General features: G+C 49.4%; 1 protein-coding gene across 2 annotated transcripts in view; it reads left to right on the forward strand.

Moving 5' to 3' along the window:
• Window positions 1-13,849, forward strand: part of BCL9L (BCL9 like) — a 298,755-nt gene that overhangs the window by 109,923 nt on the left and 174,983 nt on the right. The gene's annotated exons all lie outside the window — the stretch shown is intronic.

The following is a 13,849-nucleotide window of genomic DNA, read 5'->3' on the forward strand; positions in this document are numbered from 1 at the left end:
CGTACGTCAAGTTTAGTTAAATAGTTAGTTATACTACCTCAGGGGTGTTGCTAGGTCTGGAAAAGATCCGGGGCTACGCTAATGTCAGGACTCAAATGTCAGGACTCTGGCCTAGCTAGCCTTTTGGTTGTATCCCCTCAGATTCTATCCAGGGCTACAACCAAAAGACCCAGGACTATAGCCCGCTTAGCCCCCCCCCCGGCCCCTAGCAATGCCTCTGTACTACCTTGGTTATTTCCCAACATCTTACGTTTACCACTGGTTTTTTGTTTAATATTTGTTCCCATCTTCAGAGAATTTCCATTCAGACCCATAGCCTGTGACTGCTCTCCCAATGCAAGTTTAACCAATTTAGACACAGGTTTGCTTTCTTTCGCCAACCTCTCGCTTATTTTCTAATACTGAAATGTCTAGGGATCGCTATTTCAGTATGTGCAAAAACCTACGTGAACCCTTAGAACAATATTTAATTCAACTCCTTTTGATTTTTTGGTTTCGTTTTCATTTGCTGTCTTACTGACTTTGCTGCCTGAAAGTGTTTAACTGGAAGATTTTTTCGACAATAAATTTACTCCACACCCAGAGATCACCTGAAACCAACTAACCAGCCCCCTTCTTTCCACCACACCCTCACATCCCTCATGTACTACATACGCCCAGAGGGGCTAGTGAAATAACCCACCCAAACACTTGCTAAACACACACTCATCTCTAATCACACTACAAACCCAATACCTGCAAACAACAAGCAACTCAGACACTGGAAGGTGCCCTTATCGACACAACAAGCCCGATGCACACAAGAAAGTACACCCAGAAAGCTCACATGCGCATACGCTAGTTTCTCCTGGTTCTGCAGGCATCAACGGTGCGCGGTTTAAAGCAACATAACATTCTAGCAGAAAAACACTGGTTATCATTGTTTAACAGTCTTTGCAGGTCTTTTTTTTTTTAAAGAAAGAGAATGTTTCAATAGATGTTCAATAATTGTCTCCTCTACCCAACAATTGTATATCTGCTGTTTTTCCAATAGGGCATGGCTGATATTCCATTATGTCTAATCTGAAACAACGACCGCCTGCTCCTGTATGCAAGTCCTTGTATCGTAGTAGTCTCATGTTTCTTAAGACTAAGCATGTACATGATTGTTTCCTCCTCAGCCAGCAAACTTATTTTTACTCCAACCAGTTCCAATTACACAGGACCCTAAGAGGTCGAATTGCTTGAAGGATTTCCTCCAAATTGTTCACATGCCTATTCTTTAATCCTGAAGCTATTGGGTGACAGCGTGTCCCGGTAGAATATAGATAATGTGATGTCAATTTTCAATCTACATCTGCTATAGAGAATTTAATCTTACAGCAAGTTGGTGCCATCGTGCTGGAATAGAATATTTTGTCCCAGTGAGGCTGTATGTGATTCAAGCTCCGATTTGCAATCTTTCGTTCGTCAGGTCTTTTGGACCACAACTCCCATAAGCAGTAGCCAACATGTTCAATGGTGAGGGGTCATGGGAGTCGTAGTCCAAAACATATAGAGAGATGCGTTGCAGACCCCTGACTTGGTATGATGTTGGTAATGCGTGAAGGGGTAAGCACATTTCACAAATGTAGGTTCCAAGTTTTCTCTTTCTTTTAAATTATTTCCCTTTTTCACGATAAAAGAAGCACCACTGACTCAGTCTCATATTTTCGTTTCCTTGTACACAGCTGTGTACTTAGTCATGCCGTACTTATTTAATTCGGGGAGTCGTGACTCAGTGTGTTAGTATGCAGCATTTCACCCAATATTGCCTTTCGCAGTTTGCTGTGGCAATATGTACTCTTTTTCAGACAATGCAGAGTTTCACTCAATGGTGTCTTATTTCTCTCAACATCATAAATAACAGATTTGCGAATTGGATCCAGTTAATTGCACCAAAGCCTCTACCGCTCTTTTTTGCTACCTTGCCGCTTACCTGTGCAGCCGCATCAGTCCTGCATCTCATGTAATGTGGTTACAGGACTCTTGCATCTGACTGCTCTGAGTCCTACTAGTTCAGGGGTCTGCAACCTTTGGCTCTACAACATCCATCAGCCCTAACCAGCATCATCAATGGTGAGGGATCATGGGATTCATAGTCCAAAACATCTGGTGAGTCATAGTTGTAGACCACTGCTCTATCAGGTTGCTGATTTAATGTGTGGGGGCAGGGATCGAAAATAGGATTGGATAAGCAGGAGCTAAAAGCAGCTTCTGGGTTTCGAGCCTTAACCAGTGACCAGGAACTACTGCTGGGGAACGAGGAGCTAGTAAATAGTGTCCCACAAGTCTAACATATACATAACATGCAAACATATCATATTCTCCATTATATGTTACTCCTTATGCTTAAAATGTCATACAGATGTATCCCAATTTGTATTCCTTGATTGTTCCAAACATACTGAATTTAATTCACATAAGTATGTTTGTTCGGCATTGGTTGGCCTGGGGAGCCCAAAGTAGCTCCTGGCAGGTTTTGATGTCAAGCCAACCAGGCTCTTCTAGGCTACAAGCGGGAACTAAATAGCTCTCAGCTCCCCTCAATTTCGAGCCCTGCAGGGCATCTGTCAGTTTCAATGATTTGCCGAAGTGAGGGATCACTCGCCAACAGGGTCACAATTTAACTTGTAACCCTTTCTGTGTACTTAGACCATGCGTGTATATTTTTTAATGTATTTATTTATAATGCGTACCAAGGACCCTTAGGCTTAAGAGCGCATATACATATATACACATACCCTAAAAAGTGGTCTCATTTTGCCTTTAGGGTGTATGTAAGTGTCCTAATTTGGGAAGGGCATTAAGTTCGTTGACCATCGCCAAAGTCTATTGCATCCTCAAACTAAACTTTTCCAGCACCGGCACTCTGTCTCCCCTCAGACCCCAAGCACTCTAACAGTCTTCACTGCTTCACTCATTCATGTCTCAGTTTGGCCTAGAGGCATGTGCCCTGATTGTCAATAGGCAGCATGTCACTCAGTGCTCTTTCTCAATGAATAGCGGGCACATTTTCCCAGATTCCCTTTCTCTGTACGCTGTGGCAATAAGGACTCTGCCTCCGAGCACTCACCAGTTTACTCAGTGTTGCCTTTTTCAGTCTGCCATGTGAATGAAGACTTGCTATCTCAGAATGCAGCGTTTCGGTCAGCCTTGATTCACTCTAGGTATCAGGACTCAGTTTCAACCAGCCTTGGCTTTCTCATCACTTTTGGTATCGGGGTTCCGTTTCATTCAGTCTTGAATTTCTGAGTACACTCTCTGCATTAGGGCTCAGGTTCCCAGTAAGGAGAGTTTTGCTCAGTCTTTGCTTTCTCAGTTCACTCTGGGCTTCAGGGCTCAGTTTGTCAGTAAGGAGATTTTTGCTCAGTCTTTGCTTTCTCAGTTCACTCTGGGCTTCAGGGCTCAGTTTGTCAGTAAGGAGAGCTTTGCTCAGTCTTTGCTTTCTCAGTCACTCTGGGCTTCAGGGCACAGTTTGCCAGTAAGGAGAGTTTTGCTCAGTCTTTGCTTTCTCAGTCACTCTGGGCTTCAGGGCTCAATTTGTCAGTAAGGAGAGTTTTGCTCAGTCTTTGCTTTCTCAGTCACTCTGGGCTTCAGGGCACAGTTTGCCAGTAAGGAGAGTTTTGCCCAGTCTTTGCTTTCTCAGTCACTCTGGGCTTCAGGGCTCAGTTTGTCAGTAAGGAGAGCTTTGCTCAGTCTTTGCTTACTCAGTCACTCTGGACTTCAGGGTTCAGTTTGCCAGTAAGGAGCATTCTGCTCAGTCTTTGCTTTCTTAGTTCACTCTGGGCTTCAGGTCTCAGTTGCCAGTAAGGAGAGTTTTGCTCAGTCTTTGCTTTCTCAGTTCACCCTGGGCTCAGTTGCCAGTAAGGAGAGTTTTGCTCAGTCTTTGCTTTCTCAGTTCACTCTGGGCTTCAGTTTGCCAGTAAGGAGAGTTTTGCTCAGTCTTGGCTTTCTCAGTTCACTCTGGGCTTCAGGGCTCAGTTTGTCAGTAAGGAGAGTTTTGCTCAGTCTTTGCTTTTTTAGTCACTCTGGGCTTCAGGGCACAGTTTGCCAGTAAGGAGAGTTTTGTTCAGTCTTGGCTTTCTCAGTTCACTCTGGGCTTCAGGGCTCAGTTTGTCAGTAAGGAGAGTGTGGCCCAGTCTTTGCTTTCTCAGTTCACTCTGGGCTTCAGGGCTCAGTTTGTCAGTAAGGAGAGTTTTGCTCAGTCTTTGCTTTCTCAGTCACTCTGGGCTTCAGGGCACAGTTTGCCAGTAAGGAGAGTTTTGTTCAGTCTTGGCTTTCTCAGTTCACTCTGGTCTTCAGGGCTCAGTTTGCCAGTAAGGAGGGTTTTGCTCAGTCTTGGCTTTCTCAGTTCACTCTGGGCTTCAGGGCTCAGTTGCCAGTAAGGAGAATTTTGCTCATTCTTGGCTTTCTCATTTATCTCTGTGAATCACGACTTAGTTTCCTCGTTCACAACTCTTTACGGAGTCATACCTTTCTTATTTCCTTCGGGGAATCGTGACTCAGTGTGTTTATTATGCAGCGTTTTCTTAAGCAATTGAATGTAAGAATATGTCCTCTTTTCCAGAGAATGCAGAGTTTCACTCAATGTTTCCTTACTCAGTGCCCTCTGCGTATCATGACTTTGTTTCCCAGAATGCCCTGTTTCACCCAAACACATAGTGTTTGCTGTGGGAATTAGGACTCTGTCCCTGGGTTGCTCGGTTAGCTCTGAGAATCATGACTTGGTAGTGACTTGCTCCCAATTTAGTACTTTACACATTTCTAATAAAATAAAAGGGTCAGTTTGCAGTGTTCACTCATTTTTGACTTTCACTATTTTCTTTAGGAACCTTTAGGGTCTGTTTTGCTGTAGTACTTCATTCAAAATTGCCATTGTCGGTCGCTAAGCAAATTAGTAGTATAGAATGCAGCATTTCGCACAGAAATGTTTTTGTCACTGTACTTAATTTCCAAGGTGCTTCAGGCCTTCTACTCCAGGTCCTTGACCCCAGCATTACTCTTTAGATTTCTGCTATGCTCCGGCCTGGAGTCTTGCTTGCTCCTTCCTAAATTCTCTCACTCTGGGCCTGGGTTGCGTCCGCGGCATCTCGCTCCAACCTCCGTGTGGACTCTTGTTGCTTCTCCTCCCTCCTGCCGTGCTCTCACTTTGCTCCACAGGTCACAGTGAGGCATTGGGGAGTCATCTGCTTGGCTGCAGCGATTAATGTCTAACACTCCCATTCCACTTTCCTGAATACCCAGCATTCCTTTGGCCCCTTCCCATCTAGAAGGGTTTTGTTCCTCGCCCATCTGTATCTCTGGCATCTGCTAGGCTCCCTGGATCTTCTTCGGTTCCTCCTGCAATTGAACCAATCTCTTTGAGACCACCCTGCCTCCTTCCACCAGTCCTGCACCGTCACACACCGTGCACAGGGTCTTCCCTAAGGCAGGACAATGACCACACCCTTTCCTTTCCAGGATACTTTTTGAAGGCCAATGGATCACCTGACCACGACCATAGAAAACGGACTTATGAGGACACCTCTCTCAGCCATCTTTTGAAAAAGTTGATTCATCACAGTACCAAAGGTCACTAAGAGCACAGCCTGCTTCCTCTCCTGAATGCTGCAAATATTGCTTATGCAGGTGGATCCCTGGGGCATGGTTCGGACCCCACTGTCTTCACAGATGGCCCTGCCAAAAAGAAGAAAGCTCAATGCGTCATGCTTACTATCACAGATGTCTTAAAAGGAACACATTTCTTGCTACACCCCAACGCCTGTCCGAACGCAGCAAGATTCCCCAAGTCTATGGGCCTCATTACAGTTCTGCCGGTGTGGTTAAGCGTCTCTGTTAAAGTGGCCAAGAGCTGGAGGTAAATCGTGCCCCCACTGGCAAATAAAGACCAGAATTACCAGCACCGGTAATTCTGGTGCTGGTAATTCTGGCAATCCCCTCTATGGAGTCCTATGGGACTCCATGGAAAGGGGAATTAATTAACCTTACTGGCACTCAGAATCTGCCGGTAATTCTGGCAGACCAAGTGCCGGTAATGGTAAGTAATACTGATGGGATACCACCAAACTTGTAATGACCCTCTATATCACCGCTTTGAACAGCCTCACTCGTGTCCGCACTTTCATTGTAGAAAAACCTCATGCTTTTTAATAATGAACAGTGAATAAAGATAGCACCGGGGCAAAGCGCTGGTCTTGGAAGCAAGACCACGCATAGCAACAGAGGTTTGAATCCCGGATCCACACTTGGAAACCAAACTCAAGTACGGTATTAGGCATGTTTTAAAAAAACCAATAAATAAATAATTTGCTCTCTATTGTTTTTTGAGATCATACTTTAATATTTGTGTATGTAGTTAATATCCAGTCATGTTGTATGTCTGTCTCCTGATTTTGTTCTGCACAGTCTTTTCCTTGTTTGTGTACAAAGGCCCGACTGGCCGAATTCTAATTTTACAAAAAAAGCCAAATGGAGAGGCAAGTCTGTCAATCAAGATCTGCTGGGGTCTGCAACTTTTGGCTCTCCAGATGTTTTGGACTATAACCCCCATCATCCCTCCCGATTGACTATGCTGGCTAGGGCTGATGGGAGTTGTAGACTAAAACATCTGGAGAACCAAAGGTTGTAGACCCTGGGGCCATCCGCTTTATAGATGGATCAGCAGTCGGCCTTCACAGTTGGGGCCGCTGCTCTGTGTTCCAGCTCCCAATGAGCCCTAGGAGCGCTCTCCTCATAAGCACCTTTGCTCACTATCGACTGGGGGGTGCGTGGGGCGTGCGTCTTCCCCGCTATTTTGACCCATACAAAATCCTGCAACATCCCACAACCTTTTGTTGTTCCCGTCGGACAGGACAATTACAAATTCATGGTCAAAGCTTTTGTTGCCTCTGGAAAGTGTGCATCCATGATAGTTTCACTGGAATGCAAACCTGCTTGACTTTTCTCACTCTTGGCCATTTGGTCTTTACCTAATTCTCTCATCTTAGTTTTAGGTTTTAACTCACAGGTGTCGACTCCTAATACAGCAAAAAACTGTCCGCATCTACAGGGCTGGAAATAAGGATTGGTGGAGCTGGTGATTAAAAGCAGCTGCAGGGGGTCTGGTAACACCCAGTAATCAGGAGGTGGGTGCTACCTCTGGGAAGTGAGGAGGTCTTACCTAGCAAGTGGCAAATATTGATAGGCAAACTATAGCCGTTTATTATGTATGATCCGTAAATGCTGTGTAGATGTTTCCCAGTGTTCCTTAGAGACCCTTCCGAACACCCACACTTAAGGTCACGTGGATATGCTTGCACCACTTGGCCTGGGAAGTCTAAAGTAGCTCCTGGGAGCTCTTGGTGTCAAGCTAACCCGGCTCTTCTAGGCTACAAGCAGCAGCTAAATAGCTCAGAGCTCCTGGCAATTTCAAACCATGAATCTCTTGCGATCGATGGCAAATGTGCATGAATGTACGCCAACCTGGGTGATGTGTCATTATTCCCTTCCTGTGCATGTTCCCAGCCTCATGACGTGATGAAAGAGGAACACTCTGTGCCTGCCCGTGTTGCCATTGGTTGCTTGTGTTATCAATGATATGAATAGGGTCTTGACAGAGCTGCGTTCACCTTGCGCCACCTTGTCTGGTTTGAAGCATGTGCCTGTGTTGTGCGAAGTATTTGAATCATTATCTTGGCTTGAAATGGAGTGAACTTTATTGCTGTCTTTGGGTCGGGGCATGGAGTTTAGGTGGGGCTTTTTGAGGCGGCTTTCGACGCATGGACGGGGGAGACCTACTGGCTTCAGCCAATGCTTATTTTTCATTGCTCACAAGAGAAATGTTCAGAGAGCGAGTTGATGTCAGAGCCCGTGGAATTCTTGGAAGGTTTTTGCTACTTGCGGAAGGCTTCATTCTTGGTTACCCATTTTGATTGGGTACGGTTGTAGGCCATTCGCGAGTGAGTAAAGTTTTTGGAGGATCTTGCCCAAAATGGCAGAAACGGATGGAGGTGAAGCCTGGACTGTATTGCTGAAGTTATCTGTAGGTCATTAAACCATGGGGGATCGGAAATGTGGGGTAGAGGATGGGGGGGGAGGAGGGGGTGATCATACAGACCTGCTCCCAGCTGACCATTTCCCTTCCATCCAACATGTAACGGTATCCAGTGACAGCCTGCACTCCCACGAAAATCAAAACAAATATTCTAGGACTGGAGATATAATAGTAATTCCTACCCATCCCGGAATATGTGCGGGAAGGCTTTTAGGGGTGCAGGCACAAAAATCACTTTTTCCCAGGGGACATTTTCACATAGAGGCACGTGTAACACATCACTGTGCCCTCTCACATGTTACGTTGCTTTTATAGTGTGTCCATCACCACCGTAGTGACCTTGCAGGTCCGTTACTTAGACCAAGGAAATGCTGTATCGTGCCCCCCACTGGGAGCAACCAAATGGTAGTCTCTGGAGGAAGAAACATAGAAAGCTGGGCAACTGGTGGGGTGGGGAGAAGGAGAGAAAGAATCGGAACACGCAGCGCTAACAGATTATAAATATACAATGGGATTGTGGTAGTGGGAATATGATTGCGTAGGTACAGGCGTGTGTGCAGTGGTAGGCAGCGGATCACGTGGAATGCTGATCTAGAAAGACGGAAACTAAGAAAACTCGTGTCAAAGAGCATTTTCCAGTGACAGAGTTTTCTGCTCCGTGCAAGAAGTCCTAGAATTAGGCAACGCATGGCTGTGCGATGGCCTCCAGTATGCTCGGGAAGCCCCACGCAGCGCCATTTCCATGCCACCCGACCTGCAACCGAGCACCATTCCCTCTCATCCAATATTTAAGAATGCCACTTTCATGCAGTGCAGCATGTAACACAACACCATTTCCTCTCACCTACTGCAACACAGCAGCATTTACCTTTCACCCAACAGGTAATTCAGCAACAGTCCCAACATGTAGCCTCTTTCCCAACATGTAATTCAGCAAGAGTTCCAACATGTAACACACCACCATTCCCTCTCACCCCACACGTGAAACAGCCCCATTCCCTCTCACCCCACATGTGACACGGCCCCATTCCCACTTACCCCCTATGTGACAGAACCACATTCCCTCTCATCCCACATGTGACAGAGCCCCATTCCCTCTCACCCCACATGTGACAGAGCCCCATTCCCTCTCACCCCACATGTGACAGAGCCCCATTCCCTCTCACCCCACATGTGACAGAGCACCATTCCTACTCACCCCACATGTGACAGAGCACCATTCCCTCTCACCCCACATGTGACAGAGCCCCATTCCCTCTCACCCCACATGTGACAGAGCCCCATTCCCCCTCACCCGACATGTGACAGAACCCCATTCCCTCTCACCCCACATGTGACACAGCCCCATTCCCTCTCACCCACATGTGACACAGCCCCATTCCCACTCACCCCACATGTGACAGAGCCCCATTCCCTCTCACCCCACATGTGACAGAGCCCCATTCCCTCTCACCCCACTTGTGACAGAGCCCCATTCCCTCTCACCCCACATGTGACGGGGCCCCATTCCCACTCACTCCACATGTGACGGGGCCCCATTCCCTCTCAACCCACATGTGACGGGGCCCCATTCCCTCTCAACCCACATGTGACGGGGCCCCATTCCCTCTCACCCCACATGTGACGGAGCCCCATTCCCTCTCACCCCACATGTGACGGAGCCCCATTCCCTCTCACCCCACATGTGACGGAGCCCCATTCCCTCTCACCCCACACGTGACACGGCCCCATTCCCTCTCACTCCACACGTGACACGGCCCCATTCCCTCTCACCCCACACGTGACACGGCCCCATTCCCTCTCACCCCACACGTGACACGGCCCCATTCCCTCTCACCCCACACGTGACACGGCCCCATTCCCTCTCACCCCACACGTGACACGGCCCCATGCCCTCTCACCCCTCACGTGGCAGAGCCCCATGCCCTCTTACCCCACACGTGGCAGAGCCCCATGCCCTCTTACCCCACACGTGACAGAACCCCATGCCCCCTCACCCCACACGTGACAGAACCCCATTCCCTCTCACCCCACATGTGACAGAGCCCCATTCCCTCTCAACCCACATGTGACAGAGCCCCCATTCCCTCTCACCCCACATGTGACGGGGCCCCATTCCCTCTCACCCCACATGTGACAGGGCCCCATTCCCTCTCACCCCACATGTGACGGAGCCCCATTCCCTCTCACCGCACATGTGACACGGCACCATTCCCTCTCTCCCCACACGTGACGGGGCACCATTCCCCCTCATGTGGCAGAGCCCCATGCCCTCTTACCCCACACGTGGCAGAGCCCCATGCCTACTCACCCCACACGTGGCAGAGTCCCATGCCCACTCACCCCACACGTGACAGAGCCCCATGCCCACTCACCCCACTTGTGACAGAGCCCCATGCCCACTCACCCCACTTGTGACAGAGCCCCATTCCCTCTCATCCCTCGTGTGACAGAGCCCCATTCCCTCTCATCCCTCGTATGACAGAGCCCCATTCCCTCTCACCCCAGATGTGACAGAGCCCCATTCCCTCTCACCCCAGATGTGACACAGCCCCATACCCTCTCACCCCACATGTGACACAGCCACATTCCCTGTAACCGCACGTGTGACACAGCCCCATTCCCTCTCACCCCACGTGTGACAGAGCCCCATTCCTTCTCACCCCACGTGTGACACAGCCCCATTCCCTCTCACCCCACGTGTGACACAGCCCCATTCCCTCTCACCCCACACGTGATGGGGCCCCATTCCCTCTCACCCCACACGTGATGGGGCCCCATTCCCTCTCACCCCACACGTGACGGGGCCCCATTCCCTCTCACCCCACACGTGACGGGGCCCCATTCCCTCTCATCCCACACGTGACGCGGCCCCATCCCCTTCACCCCACATGTGACGCGGCCACATCCCCTTCACCCCACATGTGACGGGGCCCCATTCCCTCTCACCCCACATGTGACGGGGCCCCATTCCCTCTCACCCCACATGTGACACAGCCCCATTCCCTCTCACCCCACATGTGACACAGCCCCATTCTCTCTCACCCCACATGTGACGGGGCCCCATTCCCACTCACCCCACATGTGACGGGGCCCCATTCCTCTTTACCCCACACGTGATGGGGCCCCATTTCCCTTCACCCCACATGAGACGGGGCCCCATTCCCCTTCACCTCACATGTGACGGGGCCCCATTCCCCTTCACCCCACATGTGACACAGCCCCATTCCCTCTCACCCCACATGTGACACAGCCCCATTCCCTCTCACCCCACATGTGACACAGCCCCATTCCCTCTCATCCCACATGTGACAGAGCCCCATTCCCTCTCACCCCACATGTGACACAGCCCCATTCCCTCTCACCCCACATGTGACACAGCCCCATTCCCTCTCACCCCACATGTGACAGAGCCTGACAGAGCCCCATTCGCTCTCACCCCACACGTGACACGGCCCCATTCCCTCTCACCCCACATGTGACACAGCCCCATTCTCAGCCCCATTCCCTCACCCCTCATGTGACAGAGCCTCATTCCCTCTCACCCCTCATGTGACAGAGCCCCGTCCCGTCTCACCCCACATGTGACACAGCCCCATTCCTAGCCCCATTCCCTCTCACCCCACGTGACAGAGCCCCATTCCCTCTCACCCCACATGTGACACAGCCCCATTCCCTCTCACCCCACATGTGACACAGCCCCATTCCCTCTCACCCCACATGTGACAGAGCCCCATTCCCTCTCATCCCACATGTGACACAGCCCCATTCCCTCTCACCCCACATGTGACACAGCCCCATTCCCTCTCACCCCACATGTGACAGAGCCTGACAGAGCCCCATTCGCTCTCACCCCACACGTGACACGGCCCCATTCCCTCTCACCCCACATGTGACACAGCCCCATTCTCAGCCCCATTCCCTCACCCCTCATGTGACAGAGCCTCATTCCCTCTCATCCCACGTGACAGAGCCCCATTCCCTCTCACCCCACATGTGACACGGCCCCATTTCCTCTCACCCCACGTGTGACACAGCCACATTCCCTCTAACCCCACGTGTGACACAGCCCCATTCCTTCTCACCCCACATGTGACACAGCCCCATTCTCAGCCCCATTCCCTCACCCCTCATGTGACAGAGCCCCATTCCCTCTCTACCCACATGTGACAGGACCCCATTCCCTCCCACCCCACATGTGACACGACCCCATTCCCTCTCTCCCCACATGTGACAGGACCCCATTCCCTCCCACCCCACATGTGACACGGCCCCATTCCCTCTCACCCCACACGTGACGGGGCACCATTCCCCCTCACGTGGCAGAGCCCCATGCCCTCTTACCCCACACGTGGCAGAGCCCCATTCCCTCTCTCCGCACATGTGACAGAGCCCCATTCCCAACACAGCACCACTCCATGTCCCCCAACATTTAAGACGACTCCATGCGTTCTTTCCCGACATGTAATGCTGCACCTTTTCCCCGTCACCCAAAATATAAAAAAGTCAAATGTCCCCATTTCACTCAATGGAATGCAATTTCTTTTTTACACATAGTGAAAAAAAAAACACAGCATCATGCGTCTGTCATAACACCAGAGCGATGCACCATTTCCCTCTCAATGTTAAACACAGCACTAACCTATAACACAGCACATCCATTTTTTCATTTCCCATCATAGAAAACCTCACAATGTTTGTATTCTTTGCAACGAATCACACATTGAGTTCCTCGACTTATTTCACAACATACAACACTGCACTTTGTGCATGTCGCACTACATATACCACAGCACCTCTTCTTTCTCACACTGTATATAAAACTGCACTATTCCTCTTACACTGAAGAAATAACAGGACCTATTTCCTAAACCATACAAAACAGCACTGTTACATCGCGATACAACCTACTACGCGTCACCTTTTCCCATACCGGACATATAGAACAGCAGTTTGCTTTTTCAGATAACATAAAATACAGCACATTGTTCCTGTCACACAATGGCACCATTGCAATTTCAGACAACCTATAACGGAGCCACGTGTACCATTCACACAGCCCAGTTTCCCTGTTACAAGTAAGATGACCCCTTGAGCCCGATACACAACTCAATGTCCTCGTCACACAGCACACGCCAAAGCCCAATCTCCGTCCAACATGTCCTACTAGTACACCTGGCCATTGTCATGCTACACACAACACAGCGCCGCTCTCCTAGAACAGAACACATAGCACACTATAGGTTACTTGTGATATCATCGAATCCCAAAATAACGAATGCAATTACATCGAATACAAAGCAACTAATCCCAAAATAACCAATGGCTTTTTCTTTTGTTTGGGGGTGGGGGAGGGGTTCCTCCACCCCCACCAAAGCCCCCCCCCCTTTTTTCCTAATACTCCCCCCTGGAATCTCCCTTTTTTCTTATACTTTTCCCCCACCCCCAAAACCACGATTCCCCAGCCCAATTTCTATTTTTTGTCCAAAATTCGTTATTTTCGTTTTTGTTGTTTTGTATTAGTTGCAATTACATTAGTTATTTTGGGATTCCATATAATCACTGCATACCCATTATAATGTCCCTGTCAGACAAAACATGGCACAGCACTATGTCCCAACACACAACATATAGCACATCACATTATTCGTATCACGCAACATGCAAGACAGCACCCTTTCCCTTCCGCACAGCACCTCCCCTTGTCCCTGTTGCATTGGCATATTACCCCCCCCCCACACAGCACCTCCCCATGTCCCCGTTGCATTGGCATATTACCCCCCCCACACAGCACAT

Source organism: Ambystoma mexicanum, chromosome 9, assembly GCF_040938575.1.
Source record: "Ambystoma mexicanum isolate Mex_15411 chromosome 9, UKY_AmexF1_1, whole genome shotgun sequence".
NCBI lineage: Eukaryota > Metazoa > Chordata > Amphibia > Caudata > Ambystomatidae > Ambystoma > Ambystoma mexicanum.